At 44.6% G+C, this 19,254-nt stretch overlaps 1 long non-coding RNA gene across 1 annotated transcript in view; it reads left to right on the forward strand.

The window, feature by feature from the left end:
- The first annotated feature begins 5,511 nt into the window (after positions 1-5,511).
- Positions 5,512-19,254, forward strand: part of LOC123585020 — a 29,095-nt gene continuing 15,352 nt past the window's right edge. The window contains exons 1-2 of the long non-coding RNA XR_006705850.1: positions 5,512-5,874; positions 5,970-6,060. This is a non-coding gene — a long non-coding RNA (uncharacterized LOC123585020). The remainder of the gene's footprint in view (positions 5,875-5,969; positions 6,061-19,254) is intronic.

The raw sequence follows: 19,254 nt of genomic DNA on the forward strand, positions 1-19,254 counted from the left end.
CGAATACTATCTTTATTAGGTTGGTCAAGATTTCTAAACGATGTATGTTTCCCAAATGATGATCGCCAACATCTTTTGAGTGCTATAATGTGCCAGTGATGCTCTTACCTCAGTTAATACTCCTAATAGCTTACTGTGTAGGAAACATTTTGGAGAAGTGGAAACTGAGGCATAGAGACCGGTGGTCTGGTTTTCTCTTCAAAACAGGCCACTGCAATAGTTAAGGGTTTTTTGTTTTTGTTTTTGTGTTTTTAAAGCCTAATTTTTGTTATTTTTTTTTTTGTTTGTTTATTTTTGAGAGAGAGAGGAGAGTGAACCCACGAGCAGGGGAGGGGCAGAGAGAGAGGGAAACACAGAATCTGAAGCAGGCTTCAGGCTCCGAGCTGTCAGTACAGAGCCCGACGCGGGGCTCGAACTCATCAACTGTGAGATCATTACCTGAGCCGAAGTGGGACACTCAACCAATCGAGCCCCCCGGGCGCTTCTAGTGGTTTTAAACAACAGTGATTATCTTTCATGGTTACAGGGGGTGGGGAATTCAGGAGGGGCGGGCTGTGCAGTTCCCACTGTAAGGCCGTCGTGGTCCCACAGTAACTGGAGTTAGAACGGCAGCGAATGGAACAGGATTCTGAAGTGGCCCGGGCCGGCCGGGAATCTGTGCTCATTGAGTCTCCGCCTTCCCAGCCGTCTGCCGGCCACGGACGGTTTGCAGGACCGCGCGGAGCTTCAGCGCGTGTGCCCTAGGAAACCGCATCGCCTTTTGTGACCTCACCTTGGATACCACACGACATCACTTCCACTGCGGCCACCGGCCCACCCGGGTTCAAGAGGAGGGAACATAAACTCCACCTCTGGAGGGGGAAACGTGGGGGACAGGAGATTCTGCAGCCATCTTTGGAACCCACCTTCTGTCGTTCCCAGTGACATCCACCGCAAGCAGCCAAGGGCAGGGATTCAAGTCCAGGCGCCCCACGCGCCCACCGTCCTGAGGCTGCCGGTGCCGAGTCCTAAATACTGAGTGTTTGGATGAGTATGTTTTTGATGACCGAGGCGTCATGCATTCTGTGAGCGAAGACCTGTGTTCTGAATTCTTAAGTCTCCGGCAATAAAGCTGCTGCCCTTAATCGCACGTTCAATTCCAAGTGTTTCCTGAGCACCTACCGTGGGCCAGTTTCCGTGCCGCTGCCAAAGCCATAAAGGACCCCCTCCTCCTGAAGAGCAACAGGGGAAAATGTAATGCACACAAATTCCACTACGAGGTGAAAAATGCAGCAGTGGGGAGGAGACTGGGAAACTACTGGGATGGCTGCGATTTGTTTTAAAATGCTCGGTGGGGGGGGGGGGGGGGAAGAAAATTAAAAGAAACTGGTCTGAAAGGAATGGATAAGATAAGATTTTGAAAAGTTCTGGTAATTGTTAACGGTGGGCCAAAGGGTGCCTGGGGGTTCATCTCACTCTATTTTGGGATGTGTCTGAAAATATCCACGATTAAGGAAAGAATAAAAATACAAGGGAGAAGGGAGCCACAGTGGAGGTGAGCACAGGGCGGGAATGAGGAAGCTTCGGTGAGGCAAGGGCTTCCTCCAGGAGCAACATCAGCTTTGTTTTCATATTTGCAAGAAAATCATTGTGTCTTTCTTGTATGGGAATGCATCTCCATTACCCTTGTACAGATAATGTTGTGCGAGTGGGTTTGGGAGGACATATAAAAGTTTGTAAAATCGACAAATCCATAGAGAGCCTTCCAGGGGATGAAGGATGTGCTGGCTGGCACCCATTCCTGCCAGCATGATGGCGTGCCAGGTGCTTTTAGCATAGACTTGTTGTAAGCTACTGCTGTTTTCCTATCCAGGGGGTTCATACTCAGTGATAAGAGAAAGAAGGGCCACGAAACTCACTTAAAACTGAAAGAATGAAGCTTTGTCACCGTCACCACCGCTGCTACTGGAGAGCGGGGCTTTTTCTGTTGAAATTCAAGGATTTGGGGATGACGCTGGTCTTTTTTGGCTTTGTCACGCTCATCAGATTGAAGACCTGTAGTTTGAGAAATGTTTGCTCTTGGATGATCATCAACAACCGTTGTCTCCGCAAAGGACTGAATCTGAAATGCCAAATTTAACTGGAAGAAATAGACAGCTCTATATTCAAGATGAAATACGGAATTATTTAAAGACAAGACAGGAGGAGTTCTGTGATAGCTCGTTTATCAGAGGTGTTGATGACCAGCAGGTACTCAGGCCACGTGGACACTATTTTCTCCACTTCTGATGGCTATCCCTGTATTTCCTTTTTTTTTTTTATTGTAAGAATTTCCAAACATACACGAAAGTAGACACTGTAACACACTTCCATGCTTGTGCTCATCTTCAGCAGCTATCAGTACTTTGCCATGTACTATTTAGTCTCAGCCTCTTAATTTTACCCATAAAAGGCCTTTTAAAAATAAAACCACAATGCATCATTACTCTTAAAAATTACCAATAATTCCCTGAGATTGTCTAATACACAATGTGTATTCAGTTTTCCCTGATTGACCAAGTAGTCTTTTTATAGCTGGTTTGGATCCTAACAAGGATTGACCGAGTAGTCTTTCTATAGTTTCACCAGTATCCTAACAAGGTCTTCCATTATATTACGTTTCTTTAAGTCTTGTTTTTTTGTTTTGTTTTGTTTTGTTTTTGTTCAGTGTCATATAACATAGAACAGCACCCCCTTTTTATCCCTTACGTCAAAGGGAGGTGTTGAAGAAATGGGGTCGGTTGGCTTAGAAAATATTTCACCTTTTGGTGTTGGCTGATTGCTTCCCCAGGGTGTCATTTAACCTGTTGCTCTATCTCCTGTATTTCCTGTGGTCTGAGGGTTAGAGTCCAAAGCTTGCCTGAGTCCCTTCCTGCCTTGCTTCCCACCCCCCTCCCTTTTTTGGTAAGAATATCTCAGATGATATGCTGCACATCCTATTGCCACCATGTCTGGTTGCCTCACTTTTGGTGACGCTGAGATTGATCAGTGGGCTTAGAGGATGACAGCCTCAAACTTTTAGTACACGCTGTCAGCGAAACATCCATCAATGGCAATTATCTGAACCAGAAGTTGCAGAAGGAAAATTTTAAATGCTATCCTACATTTTATTCCTGCTGAGACTATTCTGTATTTTTTCCCCACATCGACTAAGTCTTTTTAATTACCCTAAAACGTAAGAGAGAATGTTTAATAACTTAATTCTCTCTTTATAATATTCAGAGTGGTAAGTTGGTGCCTTCACGAAAATCTCTAATATTATGCAAGAGCTTTGGTTTTTGTTTTGGTTTGCCCTCCTCCTTTTGGCCCTATTCTTATGAAGTAATCATGTAAATGAAAAGCTGGAGGACCTGGAGGACCGGAATGTCAGGCTGGTGTGATGGCTTTATGACATTTTTGGTAGCAGCTTTCACCTTCTTTAAAAGAGACCCAGAACCCTCCATCTGGCTTCATCAACTCAAGAGGGATATTTGTGCCTATGTTCACCCGTGCAATGCTTCTGCTTTGAAAAATAAAGCTTGCAAGGAATCTTCAGCTGTACGGATAAAATCAATGAGATCACTTCTTCAAACTGATACTAATACCAGACTTTCACTCCTGTGAACCTTTTTCAACTATGCACTTAAAATCAGTATTATATGATGTTCTAAATTATTACCTTGGAAAAGCACATGAGCTTGACACGGAAGCAAAATGAAATTGTTTAATGAATGTATTTTATACTAATTGTTTAAAGATGTAATCATTACATGATGGATCTTTTACCACACTCACCCACACATGCATGCATACACCATTAGAAACCTGCTAAAAAAATTATTCAGGACACGTTAGAGACAGGCAGCCTCTCTTTATTCAAGAGGGGCTCCTACAATGGGGTTTTGTAGGGGAGAGAGGTTGGACTCAATTCTAAAACGGACAAATGGGGATGTACAGGCAAGGCATAGGGTGGGGGGGTCAGTGGATGGAAAATCACCAAGAAGGGGATGGGGGGTTCTTGCTAGACCAACTCCACAGAATTTTTTTTTTAAGTTTATTTATTTTGAGAGAGACAAGCATGAGCAGGGGAGGAGCAGACAGAGACAGAGGGAGAGAGAATCCTAAGCAGACTGCACTGTCACACATGGGGCACGAACTCACTTACTGTGAGATCATGACTTGAGGTGAAACCGAGTGGGACCCTTAACCGATTGAGCCACCCAGACGCCCCGTCCACAGAATTTTTGCTGAAGGCAGCCCAGGGGTATCAGATACTAAGGCTGGGGGTCGGGGATCCCCCTAAACTGATTTAGCAGGATTCTTGCTCAAACAGGATTCTCCAAAGTCAGAGAGAAGCCCAAGGGCAGGCCAAGTCGGTGCATACAGGAGCCCGAAGAAAGTGTGGTCCGAGGACACTCTTGTCCATGCACACTTGCTTACAACCACTTCCCACAAAATTGTAATTTCAGGTCAATAACCACCACCCCTCCCCCCACGCCGTCAAGTAGTGGAGTGTTTACTGTTCTTAAAGTTCGAGCGCGCTGGGAGAGCAGAACTTTTCTTCTCAAGCGTTGCTTTCCCTGCCTCGTGGAAAATTAAACCAGGGTCGCCCCTTCCGAGAGAGGTTTGCTGGGTAAAGCTCATGCGTCAATAATCCAGTGGCCGGTGGGACAACTGCCTCCAAGTTCCGCGGAGCATAAAGAAACTTCCAAAGTGGTCAGACAGGCTGGGTGACTTCAGGACAATGAACCTTTCTGTTCCAACAGACCGGCTGTGGCCAATAGAGGTTTCCACGCGCTTAGCGGACGTGAGCAGCCGACTCGCTGCAGGTGGAGGGCGTCCCAGCGCCGCGCATGCAGTCGCTCTGGTCTCGGGGTTCAGCGACCCCCCGCCCCGCCCCGCCGCGCACGCGCACGTGTCCCCGCCGCGCACGCGCCCATGCCCGCCGCGCACGCGCCCATGCCCGCCGCGCACGCGCGGACCAGGTGTGGCCATCGCAGCCCCAGGCTGCCGCGACACTCGCGTTCCCGCCGCCGGTGCACGCCTGCCTCTGTCTGAGAGAAGGCGCAGCCACTGCCCACAAGCTGCACGGCCGCAGTTCCCGGAGAGGCCCCCGCTGCGTTTCTGAAGCATAACGCAAAATGCCTTCTAGGGACTTTGCAAAGGCCACCTAGGAGGTGAAGCCATGTTAAGTCGACCTTTCCTCTCCGGGAGCAGCACGGTCCGGAAAGAGAGAGGACACGTCTGATTTATACCACCCCCCACCCCTACAATCCGCCCCGGGTGCTAATCCCGCCCCTCACCGCACGCCCCCTCACCCCACCTGTCTCAGAAGCCCAACTGAAGAAAAGTGAGAGCACAGCGTCCAGTATCTGAAAGGGAGGCAAGGGCGGGAGAGCCGCAAGCCTGTTGCAAGGCCTCCTGGCAGACGCAGGGAGGTGCTTCTGGGATTTGCGCTTCCAGAAGGGAGAGCGTCCGCGAGGCTGGTGCCTGGCGGTGTTACTCTCCCCCCACCCCCCCACCCCGTCCCCCGGGCCTCCTTTCTCCTTCCTGTCCTGTCTGTCGGGTTTGGCAGATCTGGGCGCCCACCCCAGCGCGGCCCGAGCCTGGACAGACGAATCCTTCTTTGTGACAAGGGCCCTCCTCCCTGGTGAAACCACCTGTCTTCCGGATATATCGATCTGGTCGTAGAGAAATACTCGAGAGCACGGGAAAACCGTCACTCAATATCGTTGAGGAAGAAAGCAAGCTACAAAACTACGTGCGATAGGGTCCTGTCTGAGAGGACAAAACCAACACGGCCCACACATACCCAGGGGGTTCCAAACGACCGGAAGTATACACATCAAACTATAGTTTGGAGTTACTGGATTATAGGTGATTTTAATTGTCTTTGTTTTATCATTCTGTTGTGTTTTCAGCAGATGTGTTTTTTTCTAACGAGAATAAATGATAAATGTTATTTTTAAAAGGAAAGTATCACAGCCACCAGAGGGAAGAGAGTCAGTGGCCGGATCCTGGCGTGACCTTGCTCCTATGTGACCCATGACAGTCACCCGGGAGGTAAGGTGTGCGAAGGCTGAGTAATATTCTAGGATGAGGATGTGATTAAGCAGTTTATATCCCCACTCACAGCTCTCTCTTCCTATTTGAGAAAGTCTCCCAGGAGTAGTAGGTGGATCTTTGGCCATTTGATTTTGGGAGAAGGTGAAAGGTTCTACATGTCTAAATGTAACGCTGCAATTCCCTTTGGGTGAAAGAATTGTTAGGTGTCCGAGACGAGGAACATTCTACTCAACTCGGAGGCACAGACATGTCTGCTTGTGAGCTGTGACTACAGACACCCCCCTGAGAAGCATCCTGCCCAGAGGCACAGGCCTGGCTAGAGGGGCCCCTTGGGGAAGAGCATGAAGGGAGGGAGACTAGCAAGGTAAAGACAAAAAGATACATTTTTGAGGGGTCATTATTTCCTTCTTCAAGGCTAAGCCTGGAATGTTCACTCACACATTCCGGTGGCCAGAGGAAGTAAGGAAATGCCATCTCCCTGGGTGCCCAGGAAGTAGAAATGGTGTGATAGAGCATCGTCTCTGCCACAGGGACCCTTCAAGGCTCAGCTGCACCTCGCCCTCCTCCACAGCCTTCACGGTCCTTCCATCGCCCTCCAGAGCCCTCTAGCATTTCCTATACATATTGTGCATCTTGTGACTTTTTAAAGGATGCATTCTGCCTCCTGACTGGACAGAAGCTCTTTGTTTTTCACCTCTTTCTTCTCCAGAGCCTAGTATGGGGCTCCAGAGGGAGTTGGATGCAGCCATAAATGGCCAGGAGGTGACGTAGATGCTCAGAAGTGTGTCAGCTGCGCTGTCTTTGTACATTACTAAGAACAATTATGCAGATAAAGTACCAAAGTTAACAACCAATTGCTTGTTACTCAAGTTACTGAACTGGATACAGAGAAGAGAGAGAATCCAAAACTGAGGCCAGCTGCCTTATTGATTTGGTCAGGAGGGAGAAAGTTCTCTCCACCAGCACACCCTGGAAGTCTAGCTTGCTGCCTTCAGGAACTTCATCCCAGAAAGTGATAGGTCCACACCTATTACTTTTTGAAGTTGAACAACGATTTATTTACTGATCAGACAGAATTTTTTTAATGTATATTTCCTGCTAAGAATGCAATTAAGGGAGCTCATCTTTGTAGAAATTGCTGATTCCTTTTCTGAAATCAAGATATGTAAAGATGAGTTCAGAACATTTTGTCATGCCAGAAATCAGGAATTAACCAAATATTGCTAGAGTCATGCCAAAATGACCTTGGGGCCAACCAGAAGAGGCTCCCAATGGATCTATAAATTCACAATGGCACTCAAATAAAAGAAACAAACAAACTTATAGGCCATGTTGGAAGATGTTAAAGAACCACCTTATTTTGTTTTTCGTTTTTTCAAGTTTATTTGTTGAGACAGAGGGTGGGGAGGGGCAGAGAGAGAGAGAGAGAGAGAGAGAGAATCCCAAGCAGGCTCCACGTTAACACTAACGTGGGGCTCAATCCCACAAAATGTGAGATCATGACCTGAGCTGAAACCCAAGAGCAGACGCTTAACTGACTGAGCCACCAGGTGCCCTGAGAACCATCTTATTTTGAAAACTGACCAAAAAAAATGTGTTTGTGTTGCCATGCCTGAATGAATTGTGCTTTAGGGTAACCACATAGTTGATAGAATAATTTTTCCTATGGGAGCATTCCAGCTAGTAATGACTCTTGGTAATGATTATCAATAGCTTGTGACATCTCAAAAAAGAGAAACAACTTGACACTATATGCCTCCTGATGGAAATACACAGTTCACTGAAGTAATTTTGCCCAAAACTTGATTCTGATTCTGATAGTGTTTCTAGACCTAACTACCAATTTTCGGGAAATATGGTGAAGTATTAAGTGACACTATAACTAAGCAGCAAAATCCACACTACAGGTAGTTTGGGGGGGACAACAGCTCCTCCAACAAATAGAATTTAAAGAACAGAGCAGGTGGTAGGGAAAGAAGGAACTTACACACTGAAAGATACTTGAGAAACCTCAACTGCAGTGTATGAACCTATAAAAAGGCATTTTTGAAGCAATTAGCAAAATATGAACACTAAAGGCTAATTAGATAATGTAAAAAGAGATGTCAGCTATTTGAGACATGACAATGACACTGTGGATGAAATAAAATGATGTGTAGATAAAATAAAATCATTTGCTTCAAGATAATCTGAGGTTCTTGGTTAGTGGGAAGTGAAATAAGATTGGCTTTGAACTAATCACTGAAGTTGGACTTTGGGTGCCTAGGCACTTCAGTGTGTATTTTGATTTTTTTTATTAAAATATTTTTAATATAAAAAGGCAGCTAGATTCTTAGTGATTTCTTTTTTTTTTTTTTTAATTTTTTAACGTTTATTCATTTTTGAGAGAGAGAGAGTGAATGAGAGACAGAGCACGAGCAGGGAAGGGGCAGAGAGAGAGGGAGGCACAGAGAGAAGCAGGCTCCAGGCTATGAGCTGTTGGCACAGAGTCCAACACGGGGCTCAAACCCATGAACCATGAGATCATGACCCAAGCCGAAGTCAGATGCTTAACCGACGGAGCCACCCAGGCTCCCCCATTTTTTCATTTTGCTACCTGTTGTCTCTGGGGGAAAAAGTGCCTCATTGAAAGAGATTGTTTTATTCCCCCTCATTATGCTCTACCCTGCGTGAATATGGTGGGTTAACACTGGTCACAACACTGTAGGAGCACCTGGGTGGCTCAGTCGGTTAAGTGTCTCACTCTTGATTTCAGCTCAGGTCATGATCTCACTGTCATGAGATAGAGCTCTGCATCAGGCTCTGATGGGGCGTGGAACCTGCTTGGGATTCTCTCTCTCCCTCTCCCTCTGCCTCTCCCCCACCTCAAAAACCAAAACAAAACAAAACAAAACACTGTAGAGTGTGCTACCTAGAAGGAATTTAACCTAATGCCATGAATTGGTCAGGATTTGACTTGCCTTTTTCTATTGTAACAAGATTTGGCAGAGATCCTGGACCTTAGGAGAATTTAATGTTTAAGGGCACATTCTTGATTCAGCCAATGCTAAGAAAAGCTGTTTGGCCAATTACTAGCGGATCCTGTCTTTTGCACAACCAGTTGCTGGATTCCGTTCAATCCAAGGGGCATGGCAGAGATGAATGTCTCTGAACTGTGTGTAAAAGGGAGGATCTCCCTTTCTGTTTCGGTTCTCTGCGATTAACAGCAGTCTTGTCATTCGTTTGTCTCTCAGTCCGGTGCAAATCCCATGGGGACAGGCAGGAACTTGGTGGAGCAAGCTGGTAGGAGAATCACAAGAAACAAGTGCTCTTTGCCTAAAGGGCAACTTCCCTGGGAGTTGACATGGTACTGTATCTACTCAGGTATTCCTTACCACCCCTTGGAAGACAACAAAGAAGAAACCTGCTGGATATTTCTGATCATCTCAGCCTAGAGTCCTAACTGCCTGTGACTAGAGATTGTGAATATTTTTATTGCACCCTGAGTTGCTCATTCATCCATTCAACAGATATTTACTGAACACTAACTATGTGTCAGGGGCTCCTTTAGGCCAGTTCAGGTACATCAGTGAATGAAATATACCAAGATTCCTGCCCGCATGGGTCTTAATAGGAGTGCAGATAATAAACTATAAACGTCATCAATAACTAAATTATAAAGTGTTTTAGAAGATGATAAATGCTCTAGAAAAAGAAAAAAGCAGAGTAAGTGATTGAGGAGCTAGGGTGGGGCTTCAGTTTTAAATAGGAAGTTATAGAGGGCCTCACTGAGAAAGGAACATTTAAGCAGACTTGAGGTAGAAGAGGAGGTTGGAAGTGAGCTAGTTGGAGAGACAGTGTTCCAGGCACAGAGAAGAGAAAAGAGAAGAGAAGAGAAGAGAAGAGAAGAGAAGAGAAGAGAAGAGAAGAGAAGAGAAGAGAAGAGAAGAGAAGAGAGGAAGAGGAGGGGAGGGGAGGGGAGGGGAGGGGAGGGAAGAGCTAATTCCAATATTCTGCAGCAGGAGCACACTAAAGGTTCAAAAACAAAGTCAAAATGGCGTGGGGAGCAGGGCAAACAAGGGCTTGAGTGGTAGGAGATGAGATCAGGAGTAGGAGATGTCTGATCTCGTAGAACCTTCCAGGTCATTGCATGGACTTGGCTTTTCCTCTGAACGAGACAGGAACCACTGGGGAGATGGAGCAAAAGAGTGACAAGATCTGAGAGCTTCTGCAGGATTGTTCTGGCTGCTGTGTTGATTCTAGACCATTGGGATGTGAAGATGAGACTAAGAAGCAGACGTTGCAATGGTCCCAATGGCTGGAGAGAGTAGTAGCAATGGAACTGGCAAGAGGGGATCAGATTCTGGCTAGAATTGAAGTGACTTGCCCAAGATCACATGGCTAGTTGGCAGAGCCAGGTGAGAACCCATTTTCCCCAAATTACAATCTCATGCTTAGTCACTACCCCTCCCCTAGATCCTCTTGGTCTTATTGCCGTGTAGGGATGCAGGTTTCTGCATGTGATTGTTAGTTGTCTTGGAACTATCGATGCATATTCATGTGTATCTAGCTGCCTATTCGCAGCACTATTCCCTCAGAAATGTTTTGGGTCAAGAAGTATATCAGATGTCTGCTCGTTGCCAGCTACTGACATTGTGTCAGGTTTCTAGATAATTTCTAGAAAATTTCTGGGGCAAATTCTGGTTTTCAAAGGAATGCCTCGGAATGCGATACCAGTATGCCAATTGGAAGCCCCATGTGGATTCCATGTGGAGAGATTCTGCCCTGTGTATGATAAACATCTGCTCCTGTCCCATGGCTACTCAAGGAAGAAGGAGATGAGCCACCACTGTAATTAAAACCATGATGCTTTTCTCTTACCCAGAAGACGTCTGAGGACTTGGTGACTCTGATCGGTTGCTTGGCAACCTACTCACTGAGTCGGTTCTCTTTCCCAACTTCCAATCCTATGTGGCCGGGGAGAATTCTCATAGCAGGCACTCTGCTGCATCTTGACTTTTAGATTGTCAGAGGCAGATCTGGATTCAGATTTCTGACCTAAGGGATGATGCCAAGGGACCTGAAGACATTCAAAGTTTTAACTAAACAGGACGTAGTAGCTTCAGCCTTGCCACACCTTCCTAAATGGGCCTTCCAGCAGGACCCCTAGCATGTAAGTGCCAGAAAGGCATGTTTGATTCACTGCTCTGTCTCCAGCTCCTAGAACCATCCTTGACACATTAGAAGGGACTGGTGAATATTTATTACATATATGTAGGTAAACTATAGACTTACTCTTTGGAAATGTTTATCTCCCAGTACTTCAGATTTCTTTTTCCTGTTCTTTTTTATTTTCTTGACCTTTCTTCCTCCCCTTCTCCTCTTCCTCCTCCTCCTCCTTCTTTCTGACTTTTATACCTATACTTGAGAACACCTCCCTCCCCCCGACCCCTGCCCTTTTATCATTTGCCTGCTATCATTCTAGTCATTCATTCAAAAATTGGCCTGTCTGAATGACAACTGAAATCACAAGCCACAACCATGTGATTCCTGGAAGCTTCCCAGTCCCAACACAACAACGTCTTGAAGCATTTAAGAGGAGAAACCAGAACCCAAATGATTCCAGCTGTGCCCTTCATTTTCATTTCTAGCTCCATAGAAATTTGGTACTAACTGGAACATAGGGTAATGTGCATTAGTGATGCCAATGGTTTTTGTCAACACATGAGAATGAAAAGTCTTATCAGACACCGTAGGCAGATGGGCCTGTGAAATTTGTGTAATTCAGCCAACACAGGCTGACTGACCCTGTTTCCCTTTGCAGCAATCCTTTTGCCTCTCACCAAGTTGTGTTTCTATGTCCCGTGTCCCGTGGAGTGAAAACTCCAGACAGTGTTTTCTAACTCAAGTTGAGTGATCAAGGGATGCCGGGGTGGCTCAGTTGCCTAGGTGACCAACTCTTGATTTCGATTCAGGTCATGATCTCACGGTTTTGTGAGTTCAAGCCCCGCATCGCGCTCTGCGTGCTGACCTTGCACAAGTGCTTGGGATTCTGTCTCTCCCTCTTTCTCTACCCCTCCCCCACTCAAGTTCTGTCTCTCTCAAAATAAAGAAGTAATTTTTTTTAAATGTTTATTTTTGACAGAGATAGACAGAGCATGAGTGAGGGAGAGGGGCAGAGAGAGAGGGAGGGACACACAGAATCCAGAGAGGGGCAGAGAGAGAGGGAGACACAGAATCCGAAGCAGGCTCCAGGCTCTGAGCTGTCAGCCCAGAGCCCTATGCGGGGCTCGAACTCACAGACCACAAGATCATGACCTGAGCCAAAGTCAGCCACTCAACTGACTGAGCCACCCAGGTGCCCCAAGAAGTAATTTTTAAAATCAAGTGATCCAGGGACGCCTGGGTGGCTCAGTCGGTTGGGGGTCCAATTTTGGCTCAGGTCATGATCTAACAGTTTGTAGGTTCAAGCCCCGCATTGGGCTCTGTGCTGACAGCTCGGAGCCTGGAGCCTGTTTCGGATTCTGTGTCTCCCTCTCTCTCTGCCCCTCCCTTGTTCATGCTCTGTCTCTATCTCAAGAATAAATAAACATTAAAAAAAATTGTTTTAAGTAAAAAAAAATCAAGTGATCCACATTGAAGTGTACATACATTTGGTAAAAATGCTAGGGCTGAGTTAGTAGGTTGTCAAAATCCAGGATAACATTCAAATCTCTGACCTCTCCTGGACTAAATGTTCAAACACTTGAGTGAATTGCTTCCTTAGTCGTCCTCACACTGAAACAACTTCTCTCTCCAGCTTCTCCATCTCTATCAGTTGTATTGCACTCTTGTGGGCTCCCAAGCTCCAAACTGGGAAGAAGGGAAGAGGTGTCTCCTCCATATTGTAACTCAGGAATACCAGAACGTTGTTTTCTCCTTTCCTCGTCCTCTCCATTCAGATTCTTCCTGGTTCACTGATGCCTGAAATTTCACAATTTACTGTTTTGGCTTAAATCCAGGAGGAGGAAAAAGATGTAAATTTCTTCTTTTCTAGTGCTGACTGTGTGTCAGATACAATCTTATTTATTCTCCATATCAATCTTATGCTTTAGACCCTTTTATAAATGAGGGAAGTTAAGTGATTTTTTTCCGGGTCACAAAGCAGGTAAATAGGAGAGATTATAATTGAACCCAAGTTGGGTTGACTCTAGAATCTGATTTATCTACTACTCCAGGGTAATATTTCTGTGAGCCTAGCACTGTATTAAATATTTGTCTTATTAGATATATATATTCTGAAAGTAAACAATTTTATCAGTGTAGTTCCTGATGAAGGTGTACCACCCATGCCTCCTTACAGTTTATGATGGTAATCACCCTGTGGGGTTTCTGATGCCTGAGGTCTTTCTTTGGCTACAGAGCCCGTCTCCTCAGAAATGTTAGTATAGCAGACTAAAAGTACATAATCAACCCCTCACCCCAACCCCACCAATCCTCAGTCAGTGACTGATGGAAATGGTGTACTAAGATCAAAGTTCCCTTGCCCCTAAGGTGGGCTAACCCTCCACTGAGTCCCAGAACTCTCCACTGGCCTTAAGCTCCAGTTGTCCACAAAGAGATGTGCTTCGTAATACACCTTTTATTGGCTGCCATTCTTTTCGTTTCTCAGTTCCCAAGTTACCCACAGATGTTCCTGGGATCCTTTCCAAAATAAACAACTCACACTTGAATACTTTTCTCAGGATTCTCAGGGTCTGCTTCTTTGGAATCCAAACTAAGGCAATCAGTAACTGTCCTTTTTTTTTTTTTTTTTTTTAAGTTTATTTATTTTTGAGAGAGAGAGAGAGAGCGCATGCACATGGGGCAGAGAAAGAGGGAGATGGAGAATCTCAAGCAGGCTCTGCACTGTGAGCACAGAGCCCAACATGCGGCTTGAACTTTCAAATCATGAGATCATGACCTGAGGCAAAATCAAGAGTTGGACACGTAATTGAGTCACCCAGGGCACCCCACGACTGTCCTACATATAACTTTTCATGAGAAGAAGAATCAGCAGACTTTAAGATCATCAAACATTAGAAGGAAAAGAAGAACCTGTCAGCTCTCATTTGTTCCCAAAATAGTCTTTACTAAGTCAGCTGTTTATTCGTTATCTCATTAGCTCCAGCCAGGGAGATGAAGGCGTGTATTTGTCTACGAACAAATATCATTCCAGTTCTAGGGAACAGGGATAAAGCAGGGCACTAAGTGCACTAAAATGCCCTACCCTTCTGGTGGTTATATTCTAGTGCCTGCAAGGAGATTTTGAAAAAGAGCCAAATAGATCTCCTGGAATTAAATAATACATTTCTGATATAAAACATTGATTTGATACACTTAACAGCGGAAGAAAGAATCAGTGAATTTAAAGACAGATGGATAGAAATCATTCAAGCTGAAGCAAATAGAATAAAAAGACTTAAAAAACATAAACAGAGCCTCAATGATCGCGAGACAGTATCTAACATGGGGTCCTAGAAGAAGAGGAGAGAGAGAAAATATGGCAGAACAGTCATGTGAAAAACAATAATGGCCCCAAACTTCCAAATTTGATTAAAAAGTATTTCAACCTATAGACCCAAGAAGCTCAGCATATCCCAAGCAGGATAAATTCAAAGAAAACTATCATTTTCATCATCAACAAACTGCTAAAAACCAAAAGATATGCAGCCAAAGAAAAAAAGCACTTCACATCTAGAAGAACAATGATCAGAAACAGTGGAGGGAGAAGACAATGGAAAAACATCTTTATAGTGTTTAAGGGAGAAAAGATTGCCAACTTAGAATTTCATGTCCAGTAAAAATATCCTAATCATCCAAAATGAAGCTGAGTGAATTATCTGGATAATTTACTCTGTGAAAACAACGGATTTGGTTGATTTAAGCTCCAAAGTGCATCATATGTGCAGTAGAGCATGATTCTGGAACCAATATGCCTGAGTCCAACTTTTTTTTTTTAATTTTTAAAAAATGTTTATTTACTGTAGAGAGAGAGAGAGAGAGAGGTATAGAGTGCAAGCAGGGGAGGAGCAGAGAGAGAGGGAGACACAGAATCCAAAAGCAGGCTCCAGGCTCTGAGCTGTCAGCACAGAGCCCGACGCAGGGCTTGAACTCAGGGACTGTGAGATCATGACCTGAGCCAAAGTCAGACGCTTTACCAACTGAGCCACCCGGGTACCCCGTCCAACTTCTTATTGCAACATTCACTAGCTTTCTTCACAACATTCAAACCACCTCCGAGGGTCATTGTAAAGATTAGATGAGTTGACCCATGCAAAATGCTTAGCATGGTGTCTGCAAAATGGTAATCTCTCAACAAGCCGCATGTATTGATTTCAACAGCAACTGTCTAAATTGACTGAATGAAACAGGCAGAACAGGACCTTGAATGAGTTACCCAGGGCTGCCAAAACTAAGTACCACAAACTGGGTGGCTTTAAACAACAGAAGTCTCACAGTTCTGGAGACTAGAACTCAGCAATTCAGGTGCTGGCAGAGCCATTCTCTTTCCGAAAGCTCTCGGGAGGATCCTTCCTCGCCCCTTCCAGCTCCTGGTGTCTGTTGGCACTTCTCGGTGCTCCTTGGCTCGTGGCATTATTGCAGTCTCAGCCTTTGTTGTCACATGGCCCTCTTCCCTCGTGTGTCCATTCCAAGTTCTTTCTTTTTCTGAGGATAGCAGTCGTTGGATTAGGGCCCACCCAAATCCAATGGGACCTCATGTTAGCTTGATTACATCTGCAAATACACTCTTTCAAAATAAAGTCATATTTACAGATTCTGGGTGGACAAGAATTTTGGGGAGACACTATTCAACCCAGGATAGACCTCAACTGTCCACGTCTCTTGACAACTTTATGTAGATAGGCAAGTTTCTATTTTTCTTCATCCCCTTCGGACAAAATATTTTCAAACTCCCTTGCTTACTTTTCCACATTTTAAAATCAGATGTACTGATTGCAATTGTGCCTTTTTTTTTTTTTTGGTAGATTTAGGCCATCAAATGTGTGTCACAGGGTCTGTGATGAGGTTTGAAGTCTGCTATGCTCTCTGGTAGTTGGGTTGGCACTAGAGAGTTTATCTCTTTTCTTTCCCTTTATTTGTTATTACCTGTCACTTCTTGCTGATGTTAGCGTTTGTGTGTGGGTAAATAAAGCCTCTGTCATTTCTAATTTCTGTGAGTTAGAAAGCCAGAACTCCCAAGTTTGCTGTAACTGTAGAATTTAGCCTTAAGCAGTCTCAATAACAGGCTGAGGGGCTTCCCTTGAACAGAATAGATTATATTGAATGCAAGTGTTGTTTGCAGCACTCCCAAAAATAAGCCAGGAATCTAAAGGTTTACTAGCTTGGAACTTGTTGAGAAAGCTTGAAATCAATGAGACAATATTATAGCCCATTTAGACAGGAATATGAACAGTTGTAGGTATTGATATTGCTTGCCTATTCTTTGTAATTAGGGTCAGCTGATTACATTTTGTCTTCACAGCTAAGGGCAGAGACCCTGTCCCAGCCATCCAGGGCACCTGCCCTCTTTGCATTGTCCTTGTGTCTGGCTCTTCTCTTCTGTGTTGAGTTGCCCCTCCCCTTTTTTTAATGCTTGTATCACTAACCATGGCTCAGTGCACTTGTTCAAAGCAGTCTTGAAGCATACAAGTTTCATTAATGGATTTCTTTAGAAAACTTTGCTTCCCTCCAAAATACTCTACAAAATGTGGGCTGCCTGCTTTGTGGTTTAGTAGGAATGGCTGCACAGTTCTCTGTCTGTTTGTCTGACTGACTGTCCCTCTGTCTCTACCCCAAGCATTGTTTTCCAATGCCTATAATCTCTACTCCATCACAAGCCCTTGTCTGCTTTCCTGGTTCCCCCTTATGCATTTGCTGTATAGTTGGGTTGTAGATGAGTGAGGTGTTACTGTATTTATTCAGTCTGATAATGTGTAGAGGTTCAAGTGATGATGGAATGCACAGTTCTTGTATCACTGGACCTTGGATTCCCAAGTCCATTAACCTCTGGCCCCTTTCTGCGAGGATTCAACAAAGAAGTCAGAAGTTTAACTCCCGGGTAGGAGAAAATTGACTGCGTAAATGCAGATTCTTCTAAGCATTAAAACGAAGGCTCAAATACTGACCCCATTGTGTCTTGCAGTAGTCTCTTCTGAGAAGAGAATCAGCAGACTGTTTTCATTGAGCGTATTTTTAGACACTCTGCATTAAATCCAATTTTGCAGGTATAGGCCTGGCTCTGGGTAAAACATGGCCACATTTGACTTTGCTGCCTTTGCAGCTCCTGTCTGATTCCTCTGCCTGTCTGAGGGCCCTTTCTCTGCCCCAGGTCCCCCACTGGAACTCGCTCCTGTAGGCAACACCCAGTGCTCCAGACCTTCTCATTTCTAAAAGCATAGGCCTGTCCTATGTTCTGTTTCCTCAGGGTTGAGCTACGTAACTAATGCAATGCGGAATCCTGGAATATTCAAGCTAGAGGAACTCTAGAGGTAAATTAGATGGATTAATTTTAGTTAAGAGCTGGACAAAGGATATATGTATATGTGTATATACATATTTATATGGGGGTGAGTAGGTGCATATGCATATATATATATATATATGTGTATATATATATATATATATATATATATATATCTACATATATACACACAGAGATACTATAGAAGTATAGTGTAGTACTAGGATGCTATGAGGGGAGTCCTCCCAATGATTCCACGTCAAAGATTTACTCTCTCAAAAGACCTGCCCAGTAAATGATACACAGCTGAAATGATCTTATCTCTTTGGTTCATTGAGCTACCCAAGACATAGCATTATACCAAATAGGAGATATTAGCGAGCCATTATCTTCCTGGAGAATTTTTGCCATGAGAGTTCATTCTTTACTTATGAGGGCGCAAGTGTCCTTGAAATCTTGAAATTCAGTAATTTTTTTAAATTAGAATTTTTATTTTGAGCTAACGAGCTGATCACGTGCAGTGCGAGAAATGTATTCAGTACTTTTAATTTAGGTAACGATTTCACAATGCCTTACATACTGTAGGCGTGCTCAATGTGTAATGACTGATGGATACATTGATGAAACAACTATAATTTGTGCCTTACAAGAGGTCTCTTGAGGGAAATATGTTCGGAAGTTACTGGGCCCAGGGATAGAAAGTAAGTCTCCTGGATCATTCAGTGGCTTTGTGTTTTGTTTCTTACACGTTTCTCACTCTTAGGGTAGTTTGATTTCATTTCCGCACATGCAGTATGCACTTAGTCTCACTGTGTTTAGCTATTGTCAGTGGGCATGAGGAAATCTAACCTGTGAAATGCTAGTATTCTCTTCACTGAGTTGGTCAGGGGGGAGAAGGAACTGAGGGGTGCGGTGGCCGGGTAGAGCCAAGAGCTGGATAGCAGCACCTTTCTGAAGGCCACGGGCATCTCTGGTTGTGCAGCTCCGAGGAACAGCCTGGCTCACAGATCTGTCTCCCACGGCGCAAAAGGAACATCACTCCCTTTCGACCCAACTCACCCACAGTGGCTTCTATTTATCATTCTTTTTCTCTGCCTCTAGAATCCTGCCAGGCAAGAATGCTGCCTCAGGGCCACCAGGCTGCAAAGTACAACAGCCTGCTCTCAGGGAACCATAAATATTTGGAATTTGAAGTGCATTACAAACTTAAAAAAGAAAAGAAAAGAAAAGAAAAGAAAAGAAAAGAAAAGAAAGAAAGAAAGAAAGAAAGAAAGAAAGAAAGAAAGAAAGAAAGAGAACGAACACCTTAGGAAACTAAAGTTTGGGAACGAGTTAGCTAAACCCTGGATTCCTTGAAATGCATTTGATAAACATTGCCTTAAAGTTGACCTTTTTGCAAGAGTTTCTGGAAAGTGATGGTTAGTGGGGTTTTTTTTCTTTTAATGTGATAAGAATTCACTCTGCCAGCTGAGCATGTACTTTGGGGTGAGAGCAGGTTCCTTTCTCTGTGGGAGACAGAAGCGTTCGAGTGAGGCCCTCTGGGGGAGTTCTTGATGCTGGCTACAGCTTTGATGAAGGCTTAAGCTGAAAGATACATCAAGTTTGAAATACATATTTTACAAGTGGAGGGCGTGGGGCACTGTCCTGGATTCCGTCAGGCATGCACAGAGCATCCTGTCACGCAAGGCAGAGGGCGGGTTGGGCTTACTGTTCAAGTCCCTGAGGAGACA

The sequence above is a fragment of the Leopardus geoffroyi genome, chromosome B1, assembly GCF_018350155.1.
Source record: "Leopardus geoffroyi isolate Oge1 chromosome B1, O.geoffroyi_Oge1_pat1.0, whole genome shotgun sequence".
Lineage (NCBI taxonomy): Eukaryota > Metazoa > Chordata > Mammalia > Carnivora > Felidae > Leopardus > Leopardus geoffroyi.